This window comes from Aythya ferina (assembly GCF_964211825.1).
Source record: "Aythya ferina genome assembly, chromosome: 1".
NCBI lineage: Eukaryota > Metazoa > Chordata > Aves > Anseriformes > Anatidae > Aythya > Aythya ferina.
In genome coordinates this window covers 41,674,046-41,690,454 of record NC_140296.1, presented here as the reverse complement: position 1 = coordinate 41,690,454, position 16,409 = coordinate 41,674,046, and the positions used below count along the sequence as shown (strand labels likewise).

The following is a 16,409-nucleotide window of genomic DNA, read 5'->3' as shown; positions in this document are numbered from 1 at the left end:
TCATGAAAACTCTGATTAAAAATGGTCATCTTTGATAAGTTATCTCTGAACTCAATATAGATGTTACTGGAAATATGATGATAGAATATATATTTGCCTCTGTGATAGTGGAGCCTTTTTTTTTTTTCTCATAAGGTATTATTATATTTTAATAATTTTAAAAATATGTTATTACCCTAAGGTTTCTATTATAAGTATTGTTATACGGGTTGGTAAAACAAAACATAGAGAACGATGGTATTTGCCTACAGTCCCAGAACAAATTTGGAATGATGGTTATAAATCTTCAACTGAGGATTTGGGTGAACTTTCATGAAGGAGGACTATCCATAAAGCATAAACTGTGGTAAAGTTTAGGCATGGCAAAGATACCTGGGGAGAAATATCATTCAGGACTTTTGTTTCAAAGTTGACATATGTCTTCTCCATGACTAGGATCTTTTCTGTCTTTAACATTACAGAATAAATCCACTACCAGTTTTAGAAAATTCTGATAACAGGCCAGCTAGTTGTTTTGAATATTTGTGCTCCTGCTACAAAGGAGAAGTACAAATATAAGCAGAAGTCCTTTGGATTACAAAAACACTTTATTTAAAAAGACTAACTAAACCTCAACATATCCTGGTGTCCCTGGAAATAACCATTCCACTAACATATGTTTGATAAACTAAATAGACACTTAACTGTTCTTTTAAAATAAAGCACTAGTATGGGCTCAAGCAGTATAATTTATAAGTCACAAAGGCTCGCTCCCCATCAATTCAGATGGCAAAGATGAGAATTATTCTGTGCTTGAATCTCTCTTTGAAGTTTTGAATTCAGTATCATAAAAATAATTGATTCAGCACACAGTAAGATTGCAGACACTACTGATAGTTTTTTTCACTGAATTACCAGTTAATAGAAGGAATGAATAGATCAAGCTCCACAGAGCTTTTTTTTTTTTTTTTTTGTGAAGTTTTCTAATTCTCTTAGAGTCTCCATCTACTATGATCATAATACTGTTTCAACAACTAAAAAACATCTAGCAACAAGAAAATGGTTATTCTTGAATGATATTTTCAATGTAATATTTAATTTTTATCATGAAGTGTCATGGGCAAATTTACAGGCAAAATGCATTGTAAAGATCAATTTCAAACTCTATAAACTTTCAAACCTATTCAGAATGCTAGCAGATTTTCCTCCAGGTTGCATATTCTGTGAAGTGCTCTGGTGCTCCTGACTCTCATATCTATCCTTTTGTACAATCTTGTGTCACTTCTGATATGCATGTCTGAGTTTTCTTCCTGCAGACAAAAAAGGTGAAGGTTCATAGTGTTATGTACTCGTTCTCCAAGTTTGACAAGAGAAAATGCTCAAAACCTTGTCTCAGGCTTTCAGATGAGCTACTAGATCCATTAAGTGCGACAAAGTCTGCATAGAGCAACTCTATTCTCCAGAAATTCACTTATAGAGTTTGATGTTGTTACAGGAGTAGTCAAGTGAGCAACTTAGTCACCTCTAGAAAAAAGGGTCAGCAAAACAGATCTTGTGTTTGAAGCACCTCTAGAAGCATTTCAGCTTTGGGCTGCAATCAGTGCATACCTCTGGTTTTCTCAGCTGTTCTCTGTCAAAATAATGGAATCTTTGCAAAACTTAAGTAATATTTATTTTTTCATGTCGGTATTATTTGGCTATAGTAAGAAAGTATCACAAATAACTTTTTAGCTTTCTCAGTGAATTCATCGTATGTCCAATTACAAGAGTATCTTTTCAGTAACTTCCCAAGTCAGAAATACTTCGATATCAACTTCATTGCTAAGTGATATAAATTCTATTCCAGAATCCAGGCAGCTAAGAATGAAGAAATATCTCATTAATGTTAACAACAAGAGCTGCCATCAGTTTCCTAAAAAAATGCTAACTGACAGGTAATGAGGCAAACATATTTTTTTTATTTTAGGATGTATATTCCATATCCATATCTAATAGAGATGTAAAAGTTGCCTTGGAATCACTGCAAACAATCCCATCCAGATATATTTAAATATCAGACAACAAAACAAATTTTATTTTGTCAGTTAGCAATACATAATTTTCTTGCATTTATAGATTTACTGAACATTTATTCTACAATTCTTCTAGAAAACTTAAATAGGAAATAGGAGGAGAAAATCTTTTCAGTAAGCCACCATTCTCACCAGCAACACAGCCTTTCCTTTTGAATGCTGAGATTCTATTATTATCTTGAGAAATAGCTAATGTTTGGTCAGTGTCAGATACACACACATATATATAATAAGAAGGCTGTTTTTTTTAATCTAGTCATTCAATATGTTGTCAGACCAGTTGAATCTCTTTTTTAACAAATAATGTATCATCTATCATTTCATTACAAGGAGTTTAATATACTTTAACAACACTCAACAAGCCAAGGATTTATTTTCAATCTATTTTAAGTAGGAGCATTTTCTGAAAAATTTCTACAACTCTTTCTTTAAATTATACAATCTTACAATGAAAACACAGGAACAGTAAGCTGAGCAATGGATTTCATTTTCAGTTATTCTTTCATTTGTAATAGCAAACTAGTGAGTCAAAATAATTGTTTGAAAAATCTTTTAAATTAAATATTACAAAAAACCTGCATTTGCTTGGATCACTTGCATCATTTAATATACTGGTGGTGAAATGCTTGTTATGGTCTCTGTATTGCTTTGTATGCTTTCTGTGTAAGTCCATATATTTATACATTATGTATATTAGCTCATGATATCCTTGGTCCATGGAATGTTTCTTATTATACAGTAATTCCTCATGCACATTTTATGGTTAAATTAGCCTCTGACAAATCTTGTTGTTGTGAAATATGTGTCATATATTAATTGGTCTAACTATTAGTTAATCAAGCTCACGTTATATTGTCAATTATGTCCTTACTTCAGTAGTATAATTATTTTTTTGTTTATTTTTTATTCAAATTATAAACAAAAATGTTCTAGATTTAGCATTTGTTGTTGTTGTTTTTGTATTTGTCTCTTGGCTGACCTTCCAGAATGTCTAAACATTACTGGACTATTACTGGAATGTCTAAACATAACTGTAGTTGACACAAATACCTTTATGCTTATAACTATTATAAATAAAAATATTTTTATTATTATCAAATATATACTATATACTATATTATTATGTTGTATTTATTATTATTACTGTTATATGTCACTTTTTTAATGGTAGACATGGAATTCCACCATTTAGCTCAGCATGACTAAATTCATGCTTAGTTGGAGTTTTGATTTCTAAGTCAAAGAGGATGTTTTCATATATCACCTAAGCCTTGGAGTCTAACTGAAGTAAAAAAACTCCTTAGGCATGAAAGGGTAGCTTTGTAACTCCTTAAAATCTGTCTTTTCCTTAACTTCTAACAATATTGAAGGACCACTATTTCTTATGTATGTGGAAAGTCTTGCTCTGAATACGCAACAAGTACATTCAACCCATTCTGCCTGCAGTGCAAAGCACACCACTTTGAGTCACGTCTGTCCTGGTTTTCACTGGAAGAGTTAATTTTCTTTCTGATAGCTGGCATAGGGATGTATTTTGGATTTAGAATGATGTTGATAATACACTGATGTTTTAGTTGTTCCTGAACAGGCTTACAGCAAGTCATGGACTTGTCAGCTTCTCGTACTGCCCTGCCAGCAAGGACGTTGGGGATGTACAAGAAGCTGGTAGGGGACAGAACCTGGACTGCTGACCCAAACTGGCCAAATGGATATACCATATGGTGTCATGCAATAGAACTGCGGGGAGTTGGCTGGGTGGTCTGCTATTCCTCAGGGACTGGTTGGGCAGTTTTTGGTTGGTAGTGGGCAATTGCACTGTGAATCACTGCATCACTATCACTGCATCACTTGCTTTTATTTTCCTTCCCTCCTTCCTTCCTTCCTTTCGGGTAAGTACATGACTGGCTGTGTGGTATTCAGCTATCTGATGAGTTAAATGACAACAACTTCCTATAGAAAGTATGGTCAACTGGTAAGCTGAAAAAGAGAAGAGTCATCAAAAAATCTGATGCTAAAAACATTCACACAAGAAGGGAAAAGAATGGGTTCTGAGATCTCCTTGGCCACTAAGACTTGTACCCAAAGGAAACCCACACCTTTCTTCCTTCAGCTATCCACTCCACTGCCCCTCCGAAACAAGAGGAGAAAACAAAGACAGAGGGAGAGAAAAGAAAAAGGAAAGTTGGTACGTAAAATAGGGTGATCAAAGAGAGTTCTCTCAGAAATGAGAAAAAATATGCATAAATACAGCCTAAAAGCTTAAATCAACATTTACTTTCTCAAATCTTCAGTTCTGAAATCCTTATTGGCACTCCTCTGTGAGATGTTATAAGACCTGTATTCGAGAAAGTACAGAAATATATACTACTGTCTCATCTTACATTTCTGTGTAGAAATGTAGAACAGACAAACATAAACTGAACAGGAAGGGAAAAAAAATAAAATAAAAAATAAAATATTTAAAAAAAAATAAAATAAAATAAAAAAAACACTCCACAGCAGGAAGTGAGTATGAGCTTATTATCTTATGGGGATTTCCTTGTGGTCTCTCATAAGGTTCTGTGTGCTCCAGAAAAAGGCTTGGAGATTCAGCATGTAAGATCATGTTGTCCAAGCAGTGTATACAATTTTAATTCACACCAGTGATAATTTCAGCCCTGAGGAGCCTCAGTATCATCAATACTCTTCAGGAATTCAACCTAACTCAGAGAGACAATGTCAAGAATGGTCACTAGATCCTGCTTATCTTTGTCCACCTGATTATTTTAATTAACTTGATTGAGATTAATTGTCTTAGTAGGGCAGATATCATGGCCCAATACATATGCCAAGTTTGCACAGTCTTTTGCTTTCAAATCCGTAATATTTCTTTGTTTTGACTGTCCATACCTATCCAGAATTGCTGATTTCCTACCTATAGGTCCAATATCAGAGTTAATATGGACTAAAAGAGAAGATGGAACTCTTACAAAAGATTTTGAGACAACAGTTACCTAATAATAATCACTGGCAGAATGTACAAAATAGGATAAAGCCAAATTGAATATGTGATACAATTTTAATTATGGGATATAGTCTTGGATGCCTATTTTTTAATGCTACTTTAATTCCCCAATAAAGAGCAACATTTAAAGGAAAGGAAAATAAGTCCATTTAGACTGAATGCAATGATTTCACATTGCTAACCCTTCAATTTAGTAGTTATGCTTGCAGGATTTATGTTCAATTAATGTAATTATTCAATTAATGTGGAATTATTCACATGCACAAATATAAGCTCGTACAGAATACTTTACAAAATTTAGAACAAAATAAGTGTATTAGTATATCAAGGAATGTATGCTTTGTTTCTGACAGGTCATGGTAAAATAGAAGAGTCACTTGAGGCATTTAGTCATGTCCAGTTTATATATATCAGACGTGAAGCTGACCTACAAAAAAAAACATATTTTCAATGGGGCTTCGCTGATTTCCATTAACTGAGGACTGAACCTCTGATTTTGAAAGGTGGTTTGTGATTAAGTTTAGAAATGACAAAGGTTAACTCACACATGCAATTTTAATGGCAGATAGTTGATCTGAATATATATATATATATATATATACACGAGATACACTTTATCAAAATTACTTTATTGTCTGTGACAATCAGTGGAACCCAAGGTCCTTTTACCTACACCATCATACCTATAGCAAAGAAGCAAGATCACAGTGGACTGTTTCACTCATTGTTTAGATGAAGGGATATCGAACAATAGACACTTGTTTATTATATTAACCGTACAGTTGGTTATTTCATGTTCATCATCCAGAATTTAAATTTACCCCAAACCTCAAAATTAGATTTATAGAATTACTATGCATTTTTACAAGTTGCCAGGGTAAATTTTCATCATTCCAAGAATTCTGATAAAAAGCAATCAAATTAAGTTTCCACAAATACCACTCAGAAATTTTCATATAGTTATATTATAAATGTATTAAAATATTATCATTAAAAATTAAAATTTTTAATATTAGTATTTGTTTTTCACTTTTCTATTTCTTCTAGCTGTAGGGTAGGGATAAGCCTAACTAAAAAAAAAAGCAAAACAGAACAAAGTTCTGTTAAAGAACTCAGTTAAGGTTCCAGATGAGATACAAAAAGTTCACATTTTTCTAATGTTTTGTAACCAAAAAAAAGGAAATTATGTTTTATTTTCATTCTTTTATACCTTACATTGTACTTGTTCTGCTCATCTCTATGAGAAACCACTATCGCAGTATTATACGTGCAAATAATTTGCATTCACAAGTAACTAGAAGTGATAATATTTGCATATCTGATTAAATTATATGTATCTGCACTAATAAATCACACAATTAATTAGCAGAATTTTCCAATATACACTAACACTGACTTGTACAGTTAGATATGGAGCTGCTTTTTTGAAACTGGAGGCTATTTAAATATCTCCGTATTATATGCATGATAGTCTTAAAACCATGTGCTTATATATATGAAATATATATATATAGTCTAAAACTTGCACCAGTGACTATTACTTTAAAAGGCAGAAGAATTGAAGTAAACTCTTTGTACTTTTTAATGATTTTCCCGCAGAACATAAAGAATATTTTTTCAATTAGCAATATAAAATATTTTTAAAATATTTTATTGTGTGCATGTGCATTTAAATAGGAATTATATACATATATATATAATTATATATATAATGTATAATGTATAATGTAATATAATATTATATATTATTAATCTCAGTTTTCTACTAATCCAAGACAGAGATCTATAGCACAATGTGTAGAAAAATTTTTGGTTTAACAAGTCAGATATATTTAACATTTAAATTCATATTTGTCATACATTTTGGATTCTTGGAGATGCAGTTGCTGTGTGCAAAAAGATTTGTGAAAATGGAAATCTTCATAGTCCATTGTTTCTTCAATCAAGCATATACAGAATGTATAGAAATTATTAACAGATACAGATATGAACAAGAACTACCTGTTCTATTTCATAAAATGAAGAAGCATAGACAATATTTACATAAACTTCTTTTTTTCTATCCTGACATCTGTTTATATCAACTATTTTCCTGTCATTAGCATATGTAGTTCAACTTCTCTCTTACTGTCAAGGTAAAAGTCTATTGTACAAGTCTAGGTCTGTCATTCTTCTTTTACACATCCAAAAGGTCTTCTTTTATGTGCCCCCCAACACCCACACTCTAGCCTTGATTATTTCAGGTTCTTTCAGGTTCTTCCTCTAGAAAATTTTTATTTTAAATGTTCTTGTGTTAACCACATTCTTCAAAGGTGGCATCTTACTAAACATTCAGAAGATTTGCTGTTCTAGCACCTATCAGATTTGCTGTTCTAGCACCTATCAAGTACAATTTTTAAAGCATTTTTATTTCTTTATTATTATTTTTGCTTATTCCTCAATGTTCTGTAGAAGTGCAACAAGTAAAATAGATTGTAATATGCACAGTATTTTAAGTAAGGTAATTGTTCTGATGTTAAACTTCAAAAACAGAATAATACCCATCAATCTAGTGCTTAGAGAAAGTACGGTTAGCCAGTTTTACAAAATTTATGTCTTGTCATTTTTTTAAGTACCAGCAGTAACTTACAAAGCAGAAATTAGTTGTGTGAAACTTTTTATACTATTTTTTTCCATACAGTTTACCATTATTTTTTCTATAACTTCTTGAATAAAACATGAAATATAATCAACATTTAATAAAAATAGAATTCAAGTTCTTACTGATATCTTTTTTACGTGAAGTCTCTACTCATCCATCTTGAACCCAAAGCATGTAGGAAGACATAGGTAGAAGTATATTAAATCTGACAAATGACCTCCCATGTGCAAAGGAGGAAATAAAGATTCATTCTCCGTGTTTGTGAGATCATTTTGATGAAGGGAAGGCTAATTGAGGATGACACATATTCTAAATCTAATTCAAATCAGCATTTTTACATGAAGACTCATCACATTTCCAATGGTACACTCTACCATGAAACAGCTTAGTAAAGACATTCTGAGTTTGATTCTGGAAATTTTTTTAAATGCTTCATCAGAACTGACATTTTTAGCAGTAATGAGTTTTCAATCTTATTACAAACAAGGTATCTGTGGTATTTTCTATCTAAGAAGAAGCATTTCTTCTTAAAACCATTAAGTCTCATGTTTTAGGGAAAATTGCAACTAATATGTGATTATGTTTAGAAAACATTGGGGAAAACTGCAATCACATGATTTCTTATCATAAAAGCAAATAATCTTGATATCATTGCATTGTTAAATTATAGACTTTTTCCCTGGTGTTCACATAGTAATTATATTTAAGAACATATAGTATTACTTTTGCTTTAAAACAAGAAAGAGTATTAAGTGCTACTTCTCAACTTAAATGGCACATATTCTTTGAGATCACTGTTATCTTATTAACAGAAACTTAATTGCTCAACTCCGTCAGAAGACTTAGGTCATCTTACACTATTAGTTTTGCTTTGTTAATACCACAGATTACAGCCCGTGGATGTAATACATACTATGAAAAATCATGACCTTTCATATTTCTCAGAAAGATGAAACTGCATTTTAAAGGTACTTAAGAAAGTATAGTATAAAACTCAGTGTGTAATTTTGGGCAGTAGGTGAACAGGACAGAACAGTTATGAGATTTGCTACCTTAATGAATGGTAATATTTCTCAACCATTTTAATTAAATTTTCATGCAAACATTTCTTATGCAAGGAAGGATGCAAAGACATAGTTGATAATAAGATATTTTTATTTATTAATACTTAGTTTTCACCTACATGATGATCCTCTGTTGTGATTAAAAATAAAATAATAAAATAAAAATATTTCTACCATAGCACTACTTTAGAGGTAGCAGAGTACTGAAATACAGAAATTTTGTCATATTAATTGTGGAATTGATTGCCTTGAAAATTCTAGCACTTTATTTTATTTCTAGCACTGTCATTAAATTTGGAAAATTTACCATCCATTGCTACTAAAGTAGACAATAATATTCAGAAGCATTGACTTACCGTTTTATGCATTGTCTGAAGATCTCAGATACAACCTAAAGGTTTTGGTGCTGTAGCCAGTGTCACTTTCTACATCTCCTCATCATCCTTGTTTGAGGTCATCCCTTACTGAGAGATCCTTAAGGTCCTTTACTTCCTGAAAGTGAAAACATAGCAGAGATATGTCAGATATGCGTAAGTCAGATATGCATGTCTAAAAAGAACAAGATTATTATTTTTTTTTCAGTAAATGGACAATAGAAGTTTTTGAAAAATGTACGTTACTTCACACTTGGATATATATCCTGTCTTTGTCTAGGATTGTATAATCCAATAATGTTGAACAAATCAATATCTATCATTTAGTGGATATATAGCAATGGAAAGACTATTCAAATCGCACCAAGGTAGTTTACTTCTGTACATACTTTCTGTGTAATCTTTTGCTTTTCTCAACTTCCCAATCCATTAATAACAATTTTGGATAAAAGGAGAGTGAAAGGGCCACTTTAGTATCTAACTCGGGCTCTATTGCTTGTAATGATTGTTTTCTTCCTTTAAGACTTCATTCGTTCTTGACAGAAACTATCAGGTGGAATAATTATATCAAAAGGTCTGTGGTATGCTGTGTTCATTTTGGGAAGTAAAGAACATTGCTTAGCTATTACCTAGAACATCCCTGGTATTGAAAATGTTCATATAATCAGGCTTCATTAACTTATTGTAATTTATTATTTAATTCAGATATTATAGAAAGCACGACTTGACTAACCAATACTAAAAAATAATGCAAGTATAACTCCAAAGCTGGAAGACAATTTAGAACTAGATTGGTATCTACATAAATGAAGATATTCCCAGGCATTTCCAGTAAGGTTCTATATAGGAACCTTACTGTATCTCTACAGGCCTCCAATATCATGAATTAAATAAAAAAGAACACAGATATATAAACTGCTGATCTCATATTCCATATTTTCCATAGAAACACTGAAAACAGAGAAAAACATTGCATTATTTTACCTGTGAAAAAATGAACTAACACCCTGAAAATCAGCAGCTGTGCATACAAGTATGTTAGAGAAGTGGTTTATTAATTAAAAAAAATAAAGATAATCCAGTCTCCCGCCTTATTTTCATCCAATGTTACTTCATATTTTTTCATGTGCTTCATTTATAAGAATGGTAGGTGGAATCACTGAAGTGTTAGAACAAACAATCTTTCCACAAGAAATGCTAGTGGTAAGCAATTTGCCTTTTTGGAAATACGCAAAGAACCTAAACGAAGAAAGGCCTGCTTACATTCACTTGAACAAAGTATTAGCAATCAAATTCTTAATGTATGCGAAAAACATTCTATTTAGTCTGGCTTCATGGAAGTCATGGCAGTACAAGAAATAATTTCCTGTCTCTTATACACTGGGACTGAAGATAGAGAAAAGAGGCTGGAAATATTAACCACTTCTTAAGTTCCATCTGTAAAGCAGAAAAATGTAACTCGTTTATGAAATTCAATTTTCTTCCTTAAAAACATTCCAATAAATTTGCATATTACATATAAATTCCTGGCAAAATGTTGAGTCGTATGAGGAAACAAAATAAAAAATTTTGAGGAAATAGATTTTTAAAATACCAAATAAAAATGTATGGCTTTAATAGAGCTATCTGTAAAATCATGATAATGTCTATTTCTTGCTAATGTCTTAGTTTGAAAGATAATGATTTCTTGCTATTCAGGTGGTCTGTTTACCAAAGCTCTGCTCTCTGGGTTGGAAAGCACAATATTTAAGTTACATTTTTTCTTGCTACAGAACATCTGTTTTCTTTATAAAAAGAAAAAAAAAAAAAAAAGTTCTTTGACACTTCCTAGTAAAGACCCTTCCATTATATTTTCCTCTGCTAAAATCCTTTTTTTGATGTCATCATCAATCATTAGTTATTAACTGACTTCTCCTTTCCTATCTCACAACAAGAAAAGAATGCCAGAAATTAATATTGTCTATTTATCTACACAGCCATATCTTTAATTTCGCACAAGCCTTTTAAAAGCTAAGTAGGAAAAGTAGAAGGGTGACTTATTCTTCTATGGGGCAAAACTCGATGAAAACAGAGTCTGGGGGAAGCTGGATTTACAGCTTTGATTCTTGAAGCTATCACAGTGAGAACTGGTAACAGCTCATAGCTGCATGAGGAATTAAATAGTTTATAGGACCCTCTCTGTTCTTAGCATGAAGGAATTTCAGGCAAATTTCAGTATGCATTCTCATTTTACCTTCAATGAAATCTGAGAAGAATTATTTAGAAGTTAGCTATGTCTAGGCGTTTTTTTGACGTCACTCTTAGTCTCTTCCTTTACCTTTCAATATTTTTACCTTTTTGTTTCCTTAATATTTTGTGGCAGGTTTTTCTCATCATCGCTGCAAATGGAAATATAGTGGAAATATAGTGGATCAAAATATGTGAAAGGTCTTATTTTTAAGACCTAAATGTACAGAGTACTTATAATTATTTTTCTACCATTTTGCCAAAAACTTATTTTTAATAATACAGGTGTATACAATGCTTCTTATAGATTTGCATGTCAAATATGAGCATTGAAGTATGTTAAAGCAATCTTTCACAGTCAATTTTGACATCAATTAGTTACTTATGCATAAGTAAATCTGATGACATTTACTTTAAACATTTTGCCTGTTGGTTACAGTCCACTGTAGCTAGATCTAAAATAATTAAAGTGGTTTACACTGTGACGTCTTAGTGAATTACATAAATTTCTTTCCTGTCCTTTATTAGAGAAAACAAACAATCAAACAAAAACTAACATCCAAAAGCACTGGATATGTTTTGCACAACCAAATTACTAAGATCAAGTGATCAAGTTATTCTACATGTCCTTTTAATAATACTTTTATATACGTGTATAAACAAACAAACAAACAAACAAAACAAACACCCACCAACTTGCGGTAAAACAGCAGCTGGGACATCAAGGAGTGAAAAACAGCCCCGCAGACACCAAGGTCGATGAAGGAGGGGAAAGGTGATCCAGGCACCAGAGCAGACGTTCCCCTGCGGCCTGTGGAGGAGCCCCCGGTGGAGCAGGCCCAGGCCAGACCTGTGGCCCATGGACAGGAGCCCTTACAGGAGCAGATAACCTGGCAGGAGCTGCCTCCCGTGGAGGACCTATGTTGGAGCAGTTTGTTCCTGTGGATGGACCCCGTGGTACGGAGCCATGTGGGAGCAGTTCTTGAAGAGCTGCTGCCTGCGGTCAGCTCCTGCAGGATCCGTTCAGGAAGAACGGCATCCCGTGGGAGGGACCCCACAGAGAGCAGGGGCAGAGAGTGACTGTGAAGGAGCAGAAGAGACGAAGCATTAGGGACTGACCGGAGCCTCCATTCCCCTGCACCGCTCGGGGGGGGAGGAGGTGGAAGACGGTGGAGTGGGAGGTTTTTTTTGTTTGTTTGTTTGTTTTGTAGTTGTTTTTCACTGCTCTAGCTTGTTACTAATAGGTAATATATTTTATTAATCTCCCTATGCTGAGTCTGTTTTGCCCATGATGATAAATTGCTGAGTGATCCCCGTCCTTATCTCAACCCTTGAGCCCTCTTCATTGTATTTTCTCTCCCTTTCCCTTTGAGGAGACGGAGTGAGAGAGCAGCTGAGGTGGAGCTCAGCTGCCCAGCTTAGTAAAAACACCACATTTGTTGACTATATATACAGCATATTGTGAATTATCTCTAGATACACCTAGACTGTTTTGAAGAAGAGAAGGAAGAAATGGATTTATTCTGATCACTATAACTACCAGAAAAAATAGATAAAGGAAAGGACCTGGAATGCTTTATAAGTTCAACTGAAACTTTCAAATATTTATGGTTTTGAATAGACATTCCTAAGGAAAACATTTGTTCAGAGGAAGAGGAAGGGGAAGGAGGAGAAGAAGAAGGAGGAGAAGAAGGAAGGTGGAGGAGAAGAAGGAAAGTGAAATACAAAGGATATTTATTGTTAGATAGGGAGTATTAAGGATAGGAGGCGTGTGCAAGAAAAGTTAAGAATTAATTATATTCTTGCAAGTCTCATCCATTGTTACCCTTTTTTTTTTTTTTTTTGAAATCTGTTCTTTCAAGTCTTTAGAACTAGATTCAAAGATGTCAATAGTAAAGATTACAGAACATAGGAAAAAGAATAACAGCATTTGGCCAGCAGTACATTCCCTTTATATCACCTGCAATCTAACAGAGCTGTTTTGAATCAAAAATGAATGTTGTTCATACTTTAGATAGCCTTTTTCTTTTTTTTCCCTAGTTTCCTCCCACATATTCTCTACCTACCTACACATCTCTTAGTCTGCTCCAAGCAACATTAAACCATAGATCCTTTTTTTGAAGCTGAACTCACAAATATATAATTGTATTTTAATGCAATGCCTCACACAACATAAAAAAGGTTATAACTAGATCCTCCCATGCAGACTGAAATAATATGAAGGAAATGTTTTGCAGCAGTATGCAAGTGTTATTACAGTTCAGATATATGTGTTTCCAGCATTATCTTTAACTCCCCACAGTTGACATAAAGTCAAAGGGTTTAATGTTTCTCATCACTTTCTCACAGCTTTTGGTTTCATTACCCTCTCTTCACTTCTGTTTGGTCATTTTACCATTAAGCACTTCAGTGGGCAAGTTTGTTACATGTTTTACCTAGTCTTCCCTCTCTGGCTTTTTATTGCCTTTACAGGAAAGTGTACCAAAGAACAACAACAACAACAAAAATTAGACTATATGAAGTATATGAAGTATAAATAATACCAGCATTTTGTAGAGGTAATTTAACTTGTGTCTACTTGATATCTTCTTACAAGAAATAATTGTACTGTTTGAAAATCTTAGAATATATTAAGAAGGCTTGCAATATTATGTATAAAATAACTTAGTTTCACATATAATTACAGAATATTTCATATAAGTAAATTGGACTGAGTGTTGCAGTTTAACAGTAATGAGTAGCCAAGTGCCACACAGACATTCTCTAACTCATCCTCAGCAGAATACAGAATATGATTAAAAATATAAATAAAAAGTCTCATTGGTTAGGATTAGGACAGGGAGATCACTCACCAGTTACTGTCACAGGTAATAGGGACTCGGCTTGGTCTCTTTCACGGACTGTAGGGGAAATTCTGCTCCAGTGCCTCGAGCACTTCCTCCCCCTCTTTCTTCACTGACCTTGGTGTCTGCAGGACTGTTTCTTTCTACATTTTCCTCACCTCTCTCTCCCAGCTGTTGTGCAGTAGTTTTTACCCTTTCTTAAATCTGCTCTCACAGAGGTGCAACTAGCATTGCTTGCTGGCTCAGCTTTGGCCAGCAGTGGGTGCCTATTGGAAGCTGTCTCTCATGTTGCAGCGTCTGGAGTCTTCTTACAGAGGCCATCACTGCAGCACCCCGATCTGCTCTACGAAATGTTAAACACATTGCGTGACACATTTGACCATATTTGATTTTCCAAAAATATTTCATTTGTACATTCCATTAAATAGTTTCCTGAATAGAAAAACATATTATATTACACTACAACATTATACACCTACTAAACCACAGAGACATGACCCATGGTGTTTTGAACAAGACTGATCTTTTTTTAACCTATCACTCTTCTAACTACGATTTCAATGTATCTATTTATATTGTAGTGGCATTTAAATTGTGGTAGTCACTGTGTAAATAATTAAATATTTACTTTATATTTAATAATGTATTCTGCCATCATTATGTGCGCAGATCAGATCAATGGCAGTATGCAGTTTCATAGTGCTGTGGGGAATTATGCTACAGCATGCAAAGTGCTAATTTCTTAATATTGTAATTAAAGTTTCTGAGTGACAAACTTTCAAAATTAGACATAAGTCTCTAGTGTTTAAGAATGTCTGAATCATTTGCCATCATGCTTGAGTACCTTTTTGCCTCAATGTATTCACTAAACTGACTTGGGGTGGGGTGGGGAAATTATGTTTGTATTTCCTGATTTGCCTTTGGTGAGTTAGCATTACATACATCACGTCTCAAAGGCAGCAAATTTGCTGCTGTCTCATGTGGATGCTATTGAAAGTACATCTACGTGTATTTTAAGGTTAGAAGGTACTGGGGACGGTAACTATAAAAACAGGAGTTTTTCTGAAACTTTTTCCTTAGGTGTTTTCACGCAAGTCCTGTCAGCTACATTATTCCTAAGATTTTTAAAACTTTAAGGTTGAATCAGAAGTGTCCTGAAAATTAATTTACCTATCTGTCTCAAACAGTTCTCAGTTTGGTGAAAATTAAAGATTCCATTTATTCCATTATTTTTATTCATTTCAGTCTCTTAAGAAGCAATAAATCATTTGAAACCAGAATATTTATTCTTATTCATAACAGTTTTTGAGCATCATGACAATTTTATCAAAACTGCATTCTCAATGGATAATTTAAATAATGTTTAAAGGCTTCCTATATAAAATAGTGAGTGCCAGAAAAATGTTACCTATGTTTCAATCAACCAGCTCAGTTTTCTGAGACATCCAGTGTGCCACCTAAGAAAGGAAATACTTTGTATGAATAATTTTCCTTCATGAAGGGAGTAAATTATGTTTACACCCATCTGTTGTCAGAGATATCAACAAACATTCATATCCTGAAATGAAAATACAGCCTATAATACTAGTATTACAAGCAAGAATTATTATTATATTACAGAGTTATTCTATGTGCTAAAAGGAGGTCAGAATCTCTGTAATATATTTACAGATATAAAAGTTTAGGTCAGGTATGTAATGATTTATAAGGGTTAGAGGAGGAAGCTTCGCAGCGGAGCCCCTATATGGTGAGTCTGGCCAGGGCCTTGATACTTATGAAGCTATGCCATGTCTTGTGTAAAGCCCTTGCATTTCTGAAACTTGCTTTCTTTTTAACGTTGTCTTAGACTTCATGATATGAAATATATGTAGCAGTAAAATATTCTCTTAGGGAACTAAATTATGAAAGAAAATCATATTTATCCCCCAGGAACACAGAAGATTGCTTGAAACTCATGATACCAAAGTTCAGATTTTCAGATTGGCTTCTGTAAAGCAGAAACTTGAGTTTCAAAAACAAAACAAAACAAAAAACAACAACAACAACAAAAAAAAAAAACAACCATTGTAGGAACGTTAAGAAAAATTACAATGGTCATATTAATTAAATCCAAAGACCTATCTATCTATCTATCTAAGTCTGCCTAGCTTAGTGTCTGGCTGTTAGCAGTGCCCAGAAAACTAGAGAGAAGTAAAGCTGACAAATG

General features: G+C 33.3%; 1 long non-coding RNA gene across 1 annotated transcript; it reads right to left on the bottom strand.

The window, feature by feature from the left end:
• Nucleotides 1–1,174: 1,174 nt before the first annotated feature.
• Nucleotides 1,175–14,501, bottom strand: LOC311429915. Its single transcript, XR_014688470.1, has 4 exons — nt 14,213–14,501; nt 12,053–12,440; nt 9,117–9,252; nt 1,175–1,289 (listed from the first exon to the last, which is right to left on the bottom strand). It is a non-coding gene; the product is annotated as an uncharacterized lncRNA (long non-coding RNA).
• Between the last annotated feature and the right edge of the window lie 1,908 nt (nt 14,502–16,409).